We start from the raw sequence: 13,525 nt of genomic DNA, 5'->3' as shown, positions 1-13,525 counted from the left end.
CCAGTGTCCTGGGATCGAGTCCCACGTTGGGCTCCTTGCTCCATTGGAAGTCTGCTCTTTCCTCTCCCTCTCCCTGCTCCCCTTGCTTGTGCTCTCTGTCAAATAAATAAATATTAAAAAAAAAAAAAGGAATCCCAAATTGTCGTATGGTGAGGTAGATGGATGAGAGACTGACAAAAAGCCAGATTTGCCATTTATATTTATCTTCTCAAATCCTCCAGTGAGTCCAACAAAATATCAGTTTAGAAAAGTCAATTTTAGTCATAAAATTCAATTGTTTCTCCCTCCAGTTTAGAAGAGAGAAATAAACATTTGGAAGATTTAATTAGGAGGCCCAGAGAGAGCAAGAAAAAAACCACGGTAAGTTTTTCTCTTTTTTTTCTAAATAATAATGTCTTTAACTTTAAAACATAAGTATATAAATAATACATCAAAAAACCTTTTCTCCTTTTAATTTAAGATAAACTATATGCAAGTGCTTGGTATTTTGCCTAGCATAAAATAGTTGCTTCATAAAAGTTTTTTTGTAGAACTTTAATTGGAAAGCCAGAATACCTGCCCTCATGGAACTTACAATCACCTCTAAGGAAGATATTATAAAAATTATGAGCTAAGATTTTTGTCTACAGCAAAACAGCTTATATATGTATTTTATGACCAGATTTTCTTATACTGATGTTAAACTTACCATCCATTATTTCCGTAGATTTGATGCTACATGGTATATGCACAAACCCTATGGGGTTAAGACCATAGCAGGATGTTAAAATGGGGTTCTTCGTGGCCTAGTCCTTGAGGTGTTAATAAAACAGTCGCCAGTTCTTGAAGTGAGAGTGAGTTTTCCCCGTGTGCAGAGTTTCTGAAGGAAATTTCAAAGAACCTGTTTCATGACTCATATCTCTTGGCCAGATCCAATATATAAAAAGAGAGTAGGGAAGACTGGAGAAGAAATTTCTTTGAATCCATCATGTTATGGACTCCCCTTGCCCCCAAATGAGTCTACCTCTTTTATCTAAAGCCTGGACAGAGGGTTTCTAGAAGATAGCCTGGAGAACTTTGATCTGCATTTCCTAAAAGTTGGGAAACAGGGGATCAGTGATGAACCATGCCTGAGAAAACTAAAGCAAGCTGTGGTAGTCCCACAGAGGGGCCTGTTTTCTCTGAGTTTGTCCAGGACAAAAGATGTGTGTGACAGTTTGTTAAGAACCAAGCAGGAGGGAGTTGAGTTATCTTGGGCTCTGCCCAAAGCCACCTGGAGGGACACCAGCAGCAAGAGGCTGGAAGGGAATGCCAGATTCTTAGCGGCTGATGAAGGAGTATCAAGTGACCACCAGAAGAGAGATGCATCAGCCTCAGTCAAGGGCAACTACAGGACAGAGGTCCCTCGCCATGGCAAGCTCCGCAAAGAGAGAATCAGCTTAGCTACTTTCCAAGCTACTTTCCAAGCCCAGAGACTCTGAAGCCACCAAGCCAAGTAAAAATGTCCTATCACCTTACTTCTTCTCCCTCCTCCTGCAAATGGAGAAGGTGGAGAACCAAGAGAGAGCGGAAATTGACCTCCAGTGGCAGGTGGTGTCCACCAACTACAAGGCTTAGCTTAGAGAGGGGGATGAGAAATCCTACCTTTGAATGACGATTAAAGGATTAATATTTAAGACTGGATATTCTGCTTACCGAATTGAGATTGTGTGCATGTTTCACAGTTAGGACTGACCTTATCTTAGAGTAAGCATAAAACCTCACTGGGCCTGTTTCATATTCAGCCAATGGCAAAGGAAAAGCTCCCCTGAGTGAACAAAGTCTAAAGTAGAAACAGGAGGCAGACATTAAAGTTGCATTTTGACTATGTCATGAGTCATGAATGTTCAGCATACCATTTGCAATACAACTATGTTTTGAAAATTAAACCCCCTTAGCAGATTTATACTAGTATTTGCAAAGTAATAGGTTAACTATGAGGGTTTTTTTTCCTAATATGAAAGAATATGATCTGATGGCTGGCATATTACAGATGCTCAGTAATTGCTGATTTAAACTAATTATGAATCTTCTCTCAGTTGCTGACAGAAACGGTGGAATATATTTTCCCGGAATCATTTTAAAATAAGAAAATCAGCATATAAATTCACACATTTCACTAGTCCGGATAGTTGTTTACTGATACCTAGCCAATTATACAATGGATTTGAGGCCCTTTTGTATAGATTTAGACTGGCTTTAAAGCCCAGGGTGAGCTGAAGCAGAAGATCTCACAAAGCCTTTTCCAGCTGATCAAGGCTGTTCCTTAGAAAACCGGAGACTTACAGGAGCCTTCAGCCACCATCCTTGAAGCTTCCCATGTACCTCAGTAAATTCAACAATGGGAATGCGCTTTAGACTACCTCTGCACCATCTCAGAATTATGATGCTCCTGGTGCCAATGGTCTTCAGGAGTGGAAGACCGGGAAAAAAGGAGATAGAAGCGAGCACAGCACGTTAATAGTTTCAGATTTTTTTTTTTTTTTTTTTTTTGTCTCTAGTTCTTTATCACTTTCAAGGAGCCAGAATCTTATCCTAAAGAAATCCATGAGAATGTTAAAACATAGTAAGACTGTGGCTCAATATGTTTATTCAATTGCAATGAGACTGATCCACCTATTACACACACTGAAAAGCTTGATCTTTTAGGGTCTCAGAGTTCTATCCTAAGTGGTAATTTCTCCTTGCAACCGAGGGCAAGAATTTATTAAATAATGGTGTCCTTGTTTACTAGGTTCACTGTTTTAGCCCTTTTAGCCATCACCGCCACCACCCTGGTTTTTCACCTCATTCTCTTTCTCTCTCCTACAGGCCCAAAAGATTAGAAAATCATCCAAAGTCCTTGACCATGGTAGGTCATATTGATGACCACTATAAAGAATGTTATATCTCCATGTAATTCGACAGTAGCACAAGATTAAATATCAGGAATGTTCAGCTTAGCTTTCCTTTCTGTCCCCAGATGAGGCCTCTTCAGCCTCTGATCATCATACGTCCTGTAACTGGGAAGCCCTCCCTCTGAAATTTCCCTTGTATCAGTGTCTTCACTTTATCTCTGCAGCTACTGCTTCATGTCAGGTCCTCATTATTTCTTATCTGGCCTATGATGGTCATCTACTTGGTGTTTCTGCCTCTAGTTTGGTGCCCCTTCCTTCCATCCTCCACCAAGTAGACCATGATCTTTCAGAAGCAAATAGGATGATGCCCCTTCTCTACATAAAAGCCTTCAGTGGTTCCCCACTGCGTTCTGGATCAGATGGAGCTCCCTAACACAGCATATAAGGTCCTCTATGAGCTGGCCCTCACCTTCCTCCCCAGTCTTCTCATTCACTGCTTCCTTCTCGCCATCATACACCCAACCATATCTAACCACTTGCCACTTTCCAAACATGCTGTTATTTTTGTGCCTTCTTGTTATTGCCCATACAGCTTCCCCTGCCAGGAATGCTCTCTCTCAATTCCTTGTGTCCCCTTATTTTAGTTCCCACCTCACAAACTTACCTGCCAGCTCAAGCTCCAGCTTGACTAGAACCCTTTTAGCGCAGGGATTGTCTCATATTCATTTTGGTATTCCCAAGCACCTATCCCATAATAGGTACGAAATAGGAGGCAGTGTTAGACAGACTCAGGACCCAGGACCAATGCTACCCATGCTGGATTAATTCTTAATAGAAGATACAGCCACTGTTGCCCTTGTCCCACCCTGGGCCAAGGGTATGCATTCATGAAAACCCATGGCTTATAAGTGGCATAGCCTTGTGGAAGAGGGGTACAGTCAAAGGGCATGTCTCTATATGCCTCACTGAGCCCCAGCTGTTCTAATAGTCGAGTTATGAGAATACCTTAATACTAATACTACCAATTCTTAGTTATACTGTGCTGATAAGTCACTTCATGAATCACTTAGATTCTTGCTTCTATTCCTTTTTCTTCATTCTGCCAGCTGGCAACCAAACCAAGGAAGATGAAACTCAACCATCCTTGTTCCTTGTCCCGTTCCTTAATGGGAAAAAGGTTAAAACAAACAAAAATATTTATTAAAATATAGTATTGATATTATCTGAGAAGTTCATCTATCTATAGGTTGTACCCCTTTTCCATGTGTATTTAAGAATTACCTGTTTATGGAATAAGAATTGCATATGTAAGCAAGAATTCCATATGGAATCAAGAATCAGCTGTTCTGTCACTGAATGCCTGTGTTTCCTAAAAATTAAAGATACATTTTTTTCCTTTCATTTTTAGATGCCAGATGTCTTAGAAGGAAACAGAAATTATTTAAATTAAACAGGACTGAAGATTAAACATTAATCGTTTTTGTCAACCAATCCAGGAGCAGAGTCATTATTACCAAGTATAGAACCCAGGTCAATCACACAAATGATACATTAAAATCTGTATAAATGATGAAATTTTACATTCCAAAAAATGTGATTACTTTTCTTCTAATTTACTCCCGTGAACAATGAAACATAGTCTACTTTAGCATAAACAGGGGAATACAGTGGCTTCTTTTCCAAATGTCTATTTTCATTCACACAGAATAGCACTTCCATATTATCAAACCTTTAATGACACATAAAAATAGTAATTTATCTCATTTCAACTTTTTGTTCCCCCCTGGAGGACATCCTTTTTCTCTCTAAGCAGGCAGGCTCTTCCTACTACCAACCAAATTTTAAGACACTAATTCTGAAATCCTTTGGAATTAAAACCCAGATGAAAGCAGAAGACTGGTCTGAGATGTAACCCTCATAAATCTACTTTAACACAGTTTTGAGGAATTAGTTCTGAATTTAAACAAAGGAACCAGTGACAACTGACTTTGTGAGATATATCAGGAAAACAAATGTACATACATACATATTATCCTTTGATAAATCCCAGAGCCAGGATGGAGAGGTAGATGTTTAATCAACTACTGGAAGGGAAGAAATGATTTTAGCTCACTGAAATTAGATTTGCCCTTAAATTACTCAGGTAAATACAAGAGGAAAATACAGGGAGAATATATATCTGGCCTTGAAGGAAGTGCTGAATAAATAAAAGCTATTATTATCACTGTCATTTTTGCTGAGGAATTCTGTAAGACAAATCTTACGTGAATTTTGAAACAGAAAATTTAACTTCACAAATTCAGCCAATTGCAATACTGTTGAAGACAAATGATGAGAAATGCACAGCCCGTTGCAGCTGTGACAGTGCTGTGTTTCAGAAAATTAAGCACTGAAAGTTTTGGAAGTGACTCAAGTTTAAAAAGATACATTATTATTAATAGTTTTAGGGGATCCTCTAAGGAAAATTAAAATATGGTAGGAGAAAGGCAAATATGAACATAACGACAGCTAATGCAGTTCTGGAATCCGCACACCCATGTGTGGAGAAAGGAAGGATTAAGAGAGGTTGTCTGCAAACAGGAGTGCGTGCATAAGCGCTATGTTTGCCATGTATATTATTAGACATTTATGATCTTTTACCCGCAGGTAGTCTCAAAATGAATGTGCCTCTTTTGGTACATGACTCAAGGATACAGAGTCTAAGCCTGTGCTTCGTTCAATACACATTTAGTGACTTTCAATAAACTATGTGACAGCCTCGGTGTTAGATGCCAAGGACACAATTTAAAATCAGGCAAAAATCATCAGGGACTACATCATCTACCAAGGGAGACAGACTCTGTTCCAGAGTGGGGTGCTGGTGTACCTGCCCAGGGTGGTCTAGAAGCATAGATGAAATGGCCCAGGACTATGTGTGGGGAAACTCAGGGAAGATTTCAACCACAGAGGGTGACACCTGAGCCAGATCTATCACTGACTGGAAATTCCCCAGACAGATGGAAGGGGAAAGCAAGAGCACACTCAAAGCATGGAGGCCTGATAGGTGCTGTGTTTTATCCCCTGAACCACAAGTCGTGCCTAAAAACCACGTTTGGGATGCCTGAGTGGCTCAGTCGGTTAAGCGTCTGCCTTTGGCTCAGGTCATGGTCCCGGGGTCCTGGGATCGAGTCCCGCATTGGGCTCCCTGCCCAGTCTGGAGCCTGCTTCTCCCTCTCCCTCTGCCTGCCACTCCCCTGCATGTCTCTCTCTCTCTGACAAGTAAATAAAATCTTTAAAAAAAAAAAAATAAACCCACGTTCTTCATATAGCAGGCAACGAAGACGATCATGAATAGCATTGACTGCCTTGCCAAAAAATGTGAAATTTATCCTCATGAGAAGCTCTGAAAGATTTTAAGTAGAGGAGTGATGTGGTCAGATATGCATTTTGAAAGATCACCCTAAAAGTGCTGTAAAGGGTAGGTTGATGATGGGTGATGCCAGAACCAGGAGCACCTGTTGAGATATGGCTACAGTGCTCCAGGCAAGGAAAAGTGATACCAGAAACTGAAATCATGGCAGTGAAAATAAAGAGGAAGATAAGGATGTCCGGCAATGTCAGAGGTAAAGTGAAAAGGATTTGGGAATTGTTTAACCGCAGGGGTGAGGACAGAGGAGCCTGGGAAGCCCAGCAGGGTTCTGGGTGTGTCCTCCTAACTGAAGTAGAGAACACAAGAGGGACAGCTGGTTTGCAGAGAAAGACAGCATGAGTGTGAGGTTGCTGTGAAACATCCAGCAGATATTTAAGAAGCCATTAAATATATGCAGAGAAAGATCCAGCGGCCAGGGAAGGGACTAAAGATAAAGGGATGATGGAACGCCTGGGTGGCTCAGTTGTTAAGTGTCTGCCTTCGGCTCAGGTCATGATCCCAGGGTCCTGGGATCGAGCCCCACGCGTTGGGCTCCCCGCTCAGCGGGAAGCCTGCTTCTCCCTCTCCCACTCCCCCTGCTTGTGTTCCCTCTCTCGCTGTCTCTGTCAAATAAATAAATAAAATCTTTTAAAAAATTTTTTAAAAAGATCAAGGGATGAGCAGGGTTAATTGATGAGTCAAGGTCTCAGGGGAGGAAAGAGAGACTCGATTCACCAGCACCTCATAGGAACAGGGACACCTCTTCCGCTGAGCCTGGAGGAAAGGAGATCAGGACAGGCATGCTCAAGGCAGCCAGGGGCTGTGCCGTGGTAAGTGGGAGCTCATGGCTGAAAGCTTCACTCTCTTCTTGCAGTTGGAGGCTGCAGGGGAGAGGCGAAGTTTTGAAATAGGCACAGCCTCTGCCTTCACAGAGCAAAGCTTTGGCTCTCACCACAGGATATGACAAGGAGGTACAATCTCCTCTCTGCCTCACGATTTGTTTTTATCTCCACTTCGTTCTCCTTCCCTCTAGTTCCTCGCTCCCGTGATTCTGACCCATCGCATCTTCTTCAGGACTTGCCCCATCAATTGTTTTGATTCTCTCCCACCTTTAGTTTGTAACTCATCACTGAATTCTTGCTCTCGCCCAAAAAAAATCCTGCCTGCAGTCCTCTTCCCCTCTAAAGCTATCACGGCTGCTCTCTTTTCACGCCCTGTTATACCTTCTGAGAAATGACTGACAGTTTACAAAGCACTTGATCTTAACCAACCAGGCATCTCAACTCATAGGGCTTCTTTTTTTTTTTTTTTTTAAGATTTTATTTATTTATTTGACAGAGGGAGACACAGCGAGAGAGGGAACACAAGCAGGGGCAGTGGGAGAGGGAGAAGCAGGCTTCCCGCGGAGCAGGGAGCCCGATGCGGGGCTCGATCCCAGGACCCTGGGATCATGACCTGAGCCGCAGGCAGATGCTTAACGACTGAGCCACCCAGGTGCCCATAGTGTTTCTGATGAATGTTTTTCCATATTGCCAGTCTCATTTTTAAAGGCTGTATAATATTTCATGGAGTTTGTGTGTTTGTGTCTATCATAATTTACTGAATTACATTTTAAGGACATGGTTGCAAATTCTTACTTTGTAGTCCCACATCTATTGCTTTACATGCTCTGGCCCCACACTACTTTGCCCATCTTGTTACCTTTTCTGGGGATGACCTTCCCTGCCCTAATTCAACTAAACTTCCTCCCTTCTCCACCCCCACCAACCAGCTCCTCATATTTAACACATTTGTATCCTTCAAGGCCTAATTTAAATGTCACACTCATCTGAAAGCGTATTTATTTGTGTGTGTTTGTTAAAGGTTTTATTTTTAAGTAATCTCTACCCAACGTGGGACTCGAACTCACAACCCCAAGATCAAGAGTCACAGGCTCCACTGACTGAGCCAGCCTGGTGCCCCTCCTCTATTTTACCTGAGAGTTTCTAATGGTATTTAGCACACTCTTCTCTAAACTACAGCACACGGAAGACAGTATGCTACAGGAAAAAGAGCCCTCACCACGGAATCATAAGATTTAGGTTCAAGACCCGGCTCTTCCATAATAGCTGTTGTGAGAACTGAGTTCATAGTCATGTTACGTTAAGAACAATTATAGGACTGTGTTAATATTATTGTAAAAATGTAAATATTTTGTATATTATGTCTATCTTTAAAAGGTAGTGATATTGGCCTACAGAAACACAACTCTGGATATGAGCAAGTGACATATGTAATTCAAACCTAGCAGCTCCACTCTGAAATGTTTACAAAGGACTCTAGGAGTCAGTATGAATTCATGATGGTATCTCAGGGGTGAGTTGTGAAACTGAACACAGATCCTCTTGCATTTAGCAAGGCCAAGCTTCCATGAAGAACAATTAGAATACATATATTTTAAGGGTTTTTTTTTTAAGACTTTATTTATTTATTGGGGGGGAGGGGGAGAGGGAAAGAGAGAATCCCAAGCAGAGTCTGTTCTGAACACAGAGCCCAACGCAGGAATATACAGAAGTTTCAGGTGCTCTATGCCAGGAACCAGGGCAGAGACCAGTATATATATTTTCTATTATCTCACAAATAGGCATAAAAACTATAGAGCATAAATACACAAGGAACTGCTACAACTAATAAATATATTTTCTTAAATATACTCTTTCCTGGGGCGCCTGGGTGGCTCAGTTGGTTAAGCTTCTGCCTTTGGCTCAGGTCATGATCCCAGAGTCCTGGGATCGAGTCCCACATAAGGCTCCTTGTTCGGTGGGAGCCTGCTTCTCCCTCTGCCTGCCACTCCCCCTGCTTGTGACCACCCCCCCCGACAAATAAATAAATAAAATCTTTAAACATACTCTTCCTTTTACTGAAGGATGATTTACATACTGTAAAAGTCCTCTGTTGTTAAGTGTAGAACTCAGTGATTTACAAAGTAAATTTAAAGTCATGCAGTAATTAACCACAATCTAGTTTTAGAATATTTCCATCACATATACCCCAAATCTCCTCCAGCCTATTTGCAGTCAATCCCTGCTTTCTCCCCCCATTTCCTCAGGATTCTGGTCAATCTTGTTCTTAGGGAACATACAAGAGAAGGGTTAGTAGGACAAACTGTGATCAGCTGCTGGGCTTGAGCATGGGGCACTGAGGCTGCTACTTGGTTACTTTTTGGGGGTACTTCATTGTTATCCGCCATGATCCATCTAGTTGTTGGAGGGGCCAACTGGCAAATTAAATTGGAATTTGACAGAGACCACCGCCACAATGAGAGTGGCACACACCTTCTCCTTCCCCTGGGACTGGGTGTGCTTTAATGTACTATCTCTGTTGGGAAGGGGAGTGGTAGTGGCAGTTTGAGAAGCTTCCATTTAGCCATCATAATACTCTTTTTTTCTAAGATTTTTATTTATTTGAGAAATAGAGTGTGCACGAATGGGGGAGGGGCTGAGGAAGAGGGAATCTCAAGCAGACTCTACGCTGAGCGTGGAGCCTGACTCTGGGCTCGCCTTGATCTAAAACCAAGAGTCGGACGCTTAATTGACTGAGCCACCCAGGTGCCTGTCATAATACTCCTGATGGCTCCCTTAGGAACCAGTGTAAAGGTTCTTTCAACCACCAAGTATATCCATTCCATTTGTACTTTTAGGGACCAAATATGGGTGGGTCTGATAACCTAAAGGACCCACTGTTGGCTGGACCCAGGCTGGTACTCCATTTATTGCCTGGCTCCCTTATATTTCTACCCTAAAAGGGGGCTGTGTTGACAACTTAGGTCCTGGATATAACATCGATTTAGAACTTGTGTCCAACAATCCTCCAAAGGTCTGGGTGTTCCCCTTTCCTCGATGCATGATTACCGTGAGCAAATGTCCATAGGTCCCCTTGAAGAAAGATGGCGGATTCGCTACTGAATTGTGTTTCAGGGCTCCTCATCATAGCACCCTGGCTTCTCTTCAGTTACTGAATTCTGGAATTGAGAATTGGCTCATGCCTAGCTGAGGAGGGGACTGTGGCTTTACTGGGCAACTGCCCTCAGCCTCTTCTTGATCTTTCTTGATTTCTTTAATGGTATAAATTAACACTAAGTTGGGCGCCTGGGTGGCTCAGTTGGTTAAGCGACTGCCTTCGGCTCAGGTCAGGATCCCAGAGTCCTGGGATCGAGTCCCGGATCAGGCTCCCTGCTCCTTGGGAGCCTGCTTCTCCCTCCGCCTCTCCCTCTCTGTCTCTCATGAATAAAAAAGTAAAAATCTTAAAAAAAAAAAATTAACACTAAGTTGGGTAGTATTATTAATTATTAGTAACCATTGCCTCTCTCCAGGTTACTCCTCCTGCCTGTTCTCTACTCCTCTCCCCTGTTCAGACTTTGCAGCTCATGGTGATAACTAAGCCTACCTTGTTTCTGATGGTTAAGGGTTGCCACACGGCCTCCGTCCATTCTCATCCTCTCATCCTCGCTGCAATCGGCCCCGTTCTGTAACAGCATCTCTAACCCTCAGCCTGGGCTCCAGAGGACAGCCACCACTGGTCTCAGAGAGGCTGGAGCCCTTCTCACCTGTGCGTTCCTTCTTGATTTGGTAGATGGAGTGTTTTCCAGGCCGCCTTACATAGTATATCCATTCCAACAAGCCTACCTTTACGGGCCAGGTAGAGGAGAAGGAGGGGCTGGCGAAGTGGGAAGAAAACTAGGAGAGTAAGGTTGTCACTGAGCCTAGAAGAACAAGTGTGAAAGAAGGGTGGGGGCCGGGATCAGATGAAGACTTCTGTGATTTAGCAAGACGGAGATGTTTCAGCGGTAAAAATAAAAGCCTCGTTGGAATAGGTGGAGAAGAAAATTGAAGGGTGAGATAGTGATGTTTTACTGTGTCAGAGAGCAGAGAAAGGAGGCTGTTGCTGAAGGGGAACAGGGGCCACAGGGAGTTTTGTTTTTTTAAGATGGGCAATATTACAGGATGTTTGCATGTTGTTGGAAACGATGAACTGGAGAAGTAGAAATTTATTATGAGATAGAGAAGAGAGAGCTATTCTCAGAATCACACGTTTCTGAGCAGGAGACAGGATGCAGACCACAAATGGTGGATGCCCTTTGTGGGCCTATAAATATTTTTTATTGTAACAGAAAGGAAGGCAGAGCCCAAGTGTACAGATGGAGGTAAGTGGCAGGTTTTGTGGACAGTGATCAGGTGACTGTGCTTTTGTCCATTGGTTCTTTTCAAGGAAATCTGAGCTGGGGAGGTCTGTGCATTGTGCAGAAAGAGAACCAGATGGGAAGAATGCCCGGGAGGCTGGTGAGAGAATATAAGCCCTCCTTCTAAGCGAGGAGTCAGGACTCCTTTGAAAGTCTTTATTTTCTGCCTCTTTTTCCTGTACTGCCCCCTTTCCATGAGGATTTTCTTTCAGAGGTAAAGGATAGCACAAAGAAACCAATTCTTTTCTTCAGCCCTTGCTAGGTGAAAGAACACTTAAGTCTTTGCTTGCATGCAATAAACCCAATTCTTTTTTTTCTTGATATTTTTTCATTTCCTATTAAGCCTACAATTAAACTGAGGTGGCAAATTTGTGGAGAAAAGATGTCACTTGTAACAATACAACAAAGTCAACAAATATTTTCTGAGTTACCATGGAGAGTACTCTTCTGTAATGTTGACTCAAAGGCACAAAGATCCCTGGCCTCCAGATGTTTCCAGACAGGACACATAATCAACTATATATATTGTGTGAGAAGGTAACAAGTGCTATGAATGAAGGAGAATAGAAGGAAGGGAATAGAGAGTGTGGGGGAGGGAAGGTCGGAGAGTTGTGGTTTTAAATTAGGCAGTGAAGGTAAGTCCCACTAACAAGGTAACAGTTGAGCAAAAGTTTAAGGGGCATGAGGAAGTTCCTCAGCTATGTGATAATCTGGAGGAATGTAACAGAACCAAAACTGGTGCTTAATGATCCCATTTGCCAACGACGCTGAGGGGAACTCTTAAGTAATCAGAGGAAGAGATGGCTCTGCTTCTACAAATTCCAAGGGAATAAAATGACAAAAGTGGAAAATCAACTGTAGATCTGCCTGAGCCACATAAAGGAGAATAACCGGATGTGGTATATTCCTGGAAAACAGAGTATCTTTAGAGAGATAGGTGCAGAGGTGAGAGAGAGGGAGAGCATGGGGAAATATTTGGAAAGATCTAAATAAATTAGATAGATATTTTTTTTAAAGATTTTATTTTTTAAGTAATCTCTACCCCCAACATGGGGCTCAAACTCACTACCCCGAGATCAAGAGTCACATGCTCTACTGACTAAGCCAGCCAGGTGCCCCTTCTATTAGTGGATAGATTCTTAATTCCATGAATCAAGGATTGGAACCAACTAATGGGGAGAGCTCTGGGTGGGCACCAAGAGAAAGCTGCTTATTATAGTGAGAATGTAGATCATGATAATAAAAGGTTTGTGAGCACCCAGATCAGGGTGAGTATTTTACTTCCCTGATCCACAGGCAACTACTTTTTATTTTTATACCCACTGCACAGTCACATATGTTTGTTTTCTGGTTGCATGTTTTTATTTTCCCTAAATTCTGCACGTCAGTCACATCCAGCGTAGGCACATTTTATTTGTCCCTGATGAGCATTTAGCAGCTGGTTCTCTAAAATTCAAGTCCGAAATAAAATCCATTAGCAATCATTTGATACCTGGTGTGGCAGTCCCAGTTTAAGCCTGAACTGGATTATCCTTCCTGGTTCAGGCTATGTCCTGAGAACTGGAGAGACGGACCTAATAGGAATCTCATTTTAATTATAATGAGAATCCTCCCCACTGGAAGTCAATCCTCTGAAGGGAAAGGAGTCAGTGAGATATCCTTGGTCCAGAAAGGAGAGAAGAGGTGATACTGAGCACTGTATAACGTCTATTTTCTGTTACACGGTTCACACTTCCTGGTGCGAGGAGACAGCCGCAAGTTAAATAGAAGGATGCGTTTGTCAAAAAACCTGTCAGACATCAGGAACTCAGAAAAGGCCTGATCTGAAACTCACGAAATAGAAAGTTGGGGAGGGACAGTCTTCCCTTGCCAGTAAAGTGCTCGGCAAGGTTCAGCCGCAAAGTCGTGCCCGTGGCCTTGGTGGCTTTAGCACAGAGTGGCCCACAGAAATGGAGGCAGCAGCAGAGTGGCTGCCTCAGCCATGTTAAAAAACCAAAACTGAACCGAGTAAATTCGATCTACTTGGCTCTATTGTGATTCATAAATTGGACAGCATCTCATCTA

This window comes from Eumetopias jubatus, unplaced genomic scaffold (genome assembly GCF_037043125.1).
Source record: "Eumetopias jubatus isolate StellerSeaLion01/CBP00866 unplaced genomic scaffold, mEumJub1_p1.0 scaffold_6, whole genome shotgun sequence".
In the NCBI taxonomy this organism is placed as follows: domain Eukaryota; kingdom Metazoa; phylum Chordata; class Mammalia; order Carnivora; family Otariidae; genus Eumetopias; species Eumetopias jubatus.
This window is presented reverse-complemented; position numbering follows the sequence as displayed.